At 42.4% G+C, this 4,429-nt stretch overlaps 1 protein-coding gene across 2 annotated transcripts in view; it reads right to left on the bottom strand.

Annotated features, from left to right (window-relative positions):
- Positions 1-224: 224 nt before the first annotated feature.
- PITPNC1 (phosphatidylinositol transfer protein cytoplasmic 1) overlaps positions 225-4,429 on the bottom strand; it is a 358,712-nt gene continuing 354,507 nt past the window's right edge. For both annotated transcript variants that reach the window (XR_003549130.1, XR_003549131.1), the window contains exon 10: positions 225-4,429. The gene's annotated coding sequence lies outside the window, so the exon portion shown is untranslated.

Raw genomic sequence — 4,429 nt, 5'->3', positions numbered from 1 at the left:
ACTGTAGAATGAACATCCTGACTTTTCCTAACAAGGGCCCTTGGCCCTGAAGACACCGTGTTATTAGCGGGCCAGTCTTCCTTGCACACAGGTTGCCTGGACCTGGTCTACGTAGCAGCCATTGGCACGTTCCTTCTTCCTGTGAGGTTTCCTATCCATCAACCCACACGTTAACCGCCAACATTACCTCGAGAACAGAAGAGACAGAGAAAGGAAAGCGACACTTGAAAAGAAGATTGCTTTGTACTTTATTTACAACAGAATGTAAGAAAAAGGAAGTTATTAACAATAATAAATAACTGGGGGGAACACAGAACAGCCATGAAATGACACAGAGGATGGCGTATGTGAGGATCCCCTTGTCTCCTCTGCTTGTGTCGGTAACACTGTGCGTTCCAAAACTTGGTCCTTCCGCAGTGGCAGTGGTGTATTGACTAACGTAACCAATCGCGATCCCAGCTCAAAATGGAAACACTAAGAGTTACACTTGAAGCGACGTGTCAGTGGCATAGGGACAACATTGAATGAAAGAACCTCTTCTTGGTGATACACAGAAACTCAGAGAGACTTGGAATTGAACAGACATGCTTTCGATTTAAAGCAAAAACATCAAGAGGCTTAATCCTAAAGCATTTGTTAATTTAACAACAAAATTACAATTAATAATGGCATCTGAGAAGTTCCCGACATATTCACATTCTCTTATTGCACTAACTCCTAAAAAGCTTAAATACTTATAGTTCAAACGCTAACAGATTGTTTTAAAGGCAGAACAGAGGAGAAGAATGGGGTAGGTTTCGCCTCAGCCTGCCAACCTTGTGCTACTGCGTAACATTTCGGTTTCAGCAAGAACGAAGGGTTTCACTTTATGATCAAATTGCAGTCATTGAACTGACTCTTTTTTTTTTATTTCAAGAATGACTGCCTAGATGACAGACTGTCACCTAATCTACTGAGTCAGATCATCAGAAAGGTACTAAAACTTCGAGACAACTTCTATGATCAGATTACACATTATATGTAGAATCAGTTATATTCCGGCCCTTCTTCAAAGTCAAATTCTTACTCACCTAAGCCAGTCAGTGACCTATTGGGGACTAACCTTGTTGTCTCTGATCCATGAAGAAAAGCTAAAGAAAGTGGAACTGAAGAATATACATAATCACATTAGCCCTGAAACCTTCACAGAAAAATGATTGATCAAGATGTGTCAGAATCTAATCTTAGTTCACTGTTGACTACAATGTCCAGAAAGAAAATGGCAGAATTACTTTTGGGGGTATTGTGTGTGTATGTGTGTGTTTTCCATCTGTTTTATACCCCCACAACTGTGCTACTTAAGAGATTTTTCACAACCAAAAACATGGCCAATAAATATCTGCAAATGAATTAAAACCCTTTCCCCCACACACAGATGCAAAAACCGTAAGAGAGGGTATACAGATTAGTTCACCTGCGAACCCAGATGGTTTCCGTGTAAGGATGGTTAACTAAACACGTCCCACTCTGTCCTTACCCTTTGCCCTTAATTTATCTTATTACAACCGTGCAGTGGGAACGCCAATGACCTTCAGAGGTGATTTCTGACAAATCTTATGCAATAAACCCCGAAACCTTCTTACCCCAGGAGAGCATAGCCAAAGCAAGAAAGCCGTGCTCCAGCCAACGAAAAGCGCGGGACGGTCCATAGTTGAACTCTACCCCAAGTAATGAAATTTACCATCCTTTCAATGACCTCCACCAACATCAGAGATGAAGATGGGGTGAACATAAGTGTTAATCATGGGTTATTTATTTCAATTTGGCTACAGGAGACTGAAAACTAGTGGTGTCTGATTCACTATACTATATTTATATATATACATGTATAATACAATTTTGGTGAATAAAGTTGAAGGTTTCCACATTGCAAACAGAGGCACTGAGTTAAAGATTCTATTTTTTTTCCCCCAAACATGCTTAGCAATTTCAAGCGTCTGCTTCTTTTTTTCTTCTAAATTTCCATCATGCGGCCACTTAGTTTCCACCCTTCTACGAATTATTCATGTTCTATGTACACGTTCATCGCAGGCTTATCTCCCACAATAACAAATGCATGTGTAAAGGATGTGAAAGAACACCCGAAAACCAAAATGTATGAAGTATTGAAGTCATTTATGCCTCGTGATGACTGGATTGAATAGCTGAAGCAGCTGAAGGAATATCTGCACACACTCCCCTTTTGTTAACGTCCACATGTAGGCAGAAAAACAGAACATGCTTTAAGAGCACACGCTAAGGATCACACTGTCGTGGCTAGCTTGGCGGTGGAAGGCTGTGTTCTGCTGGCTATAAAAGAGCGCTCACAAAAGGACATCAGAAATGAGCTCTCGAAAGCATATAGAATCATTGACCTTGATGGCAGAAGCTACTTTCTAGAAAGGGAAAAGAGCAATGTTGTTCATGGGAAAAATGAGGCGGCAGATGTGTTAACAACCTGCATGAAATCAATTTGCTCTGCTCGAAAATAATGATCCCACCCCCACCCCGATGTCGGCTTGTGGCGGAAGCCAACGCATATGCTAGCTCAGTGTCTTCTGAAACTAGAATTTCGCTTTCTAAAGTCAAACATTCTCGGGAAGTACTACTGCGCGGAAAGGGAACCACTGAGCAATGTGAGAGGTTTGATCAAAGACTAAGTGTTCCCACAAGCAAAAATCATGCTTCCATACCATGCAAAGAAGGTGTCTCAGTACAACACCATCGTTCCTGGGAAAGGGATGCACTGTTGATCTAAGGTATTTGCAACTGGTTTCCTTTGAGTTCTTCCTTTTTTTAAATTTTTTAATTTTTTTTCTTCAAGCTAAATATCAACCTATAGGTAAATGATCTTGACAGTCTGACCTAGGACTTAGAACACGTCGGTGCAGGGCTCATGGGGGCCCTGCACTTGCTCCTTGGGAAGAGATATCGATCTGAAAGACACCACACAGAGTGCCGAGCACGGACAGCGCGAAGCAGGCAGGGTCCACTGGAGAGGACGCTCCTTGGTCTGTCTTGTTTTCTTTGGAATCTGTGTTTTGGAAAGGTCCCTTTCCTGAGGCTGGAGGTTACGGTCAGGAAAGCTGGCTGGGGCATGGGCCTTGGAGTTGCCCAATGACCTTGTTCTCATCCTTTTGTCCTTTCGTGAGGGCCAAGCGTCAGTGCTGAGATTCTGCTGGCCCTCCCTTCTGTGTTTAAAGGCAGTGAGGTGCAAAGGTGATAGGTCTCCTCAGACTGGAGAATTCGTCCTGCCACTTTGATGGATGGTCTTGCCGCCTTTCAACCTTGATTCCTCTCTTGCATTGCCACCCTGTGCAGGGCAGAAAAGAAAGCTAGACCGAGGGGCGTTTCTCATCACTCCTCCTCTTCAGTCTACAAACAGGAGTCAGCAATTCCGCTCATTCTCTGCTCCCACTTGACAGCATTCACTGGATTTCTGCCCCATTGCCAGTATTTGGATGTTGAGTTAAAGAGCAAGAGAATGAGTCTTTCCTAAGGTCTAGCGGTGGGCAATCTGTTCCAGGGAAGTCTGGATGTTAGTAGGAGCAAAGCAAGGTGTGGGATGGTTCACGCACCAGACAGGCTGACAGTGTGAAAGCCAGTTAGCTTACGCTACCCTTGAACTTCTTTGATGAATTCTATTCAATTAATTGCAAATTCTGAGAATCTCAATGGGTGACGGAAGCTGACAAGTCAAGGTGTATTGGTACCTGTAGAGAAAAATTATATTTGCCTCATCTGGAGTCTTGTCTCTTAATCTAAACCATTCCTGAAACCAGTCAGTTATGGTCACATTCATCCATGCAATTCTTAAAGATTTCTGAGGCCCTTACAGGGGCACCAAGGGGCAAGTTCTCAAGACAAAAAACAAGTGGACTCTTTATTAAATTCTGAGAAAGGTATAAAGAAGTTATCATTAATTGCACTTGGAGCCTCTATAGGTTGAGAATTAAAATTTTCAAAAATTTCAAGAGTTAATTAGGCCCCAATCCTGAGTCAGACTAACCAAACTAGGAGTCTCAGTCACTACTGGTATTCAAGTATTGGTGATCAGCAGTTCGAAATTTAATAATTAGATATGTTATGCCTGAGAGTGTTCTTTGAGAATTTCAGGTTTGATGGGAGGAAACTGACTTCACTATGTTACCACACCCCATAAGAAAGTGGTGCAAAGTTTTTATTTAGTTATGCTTGAAGTCCGTGCCAATCTCATCAAAGGCCCAGTAGCAAGGCTTCCTCCCTGGCTTACGGCTGTGCTGCAGAAGATTCCTTCTGTCCTTTGGACAGCTTACATTTTACATGTAATACGTGGCATACAGAGGGAATCATATTATATGTGAAATTACTTAACCACATGCACACTCAGAGAGGTCAAAGGAACATGTTTAGTGACAAAGCAGTCTTTCCC

The sequence above is a fragment of the Tupaia chinensis genome, unplaced genomic scaffold (genome assembly GCF_000334495.1).
Source record: "Tupaia chinensis unplaced genomic scaffold, TupChi_1.0 Scaffold000187_1, whole genome shotgun sequence".
Classification (NCBI taxonomy): domain Eukaryota; kingdom Metazoa; phylum Chordata; class Mammalia; order Scandentia; family Tupaiidae; genus Tupaia; species Tupaia belangeri.
This window is presented reverse-complemented; position numbering and strand designations above follow the sequence as displayed.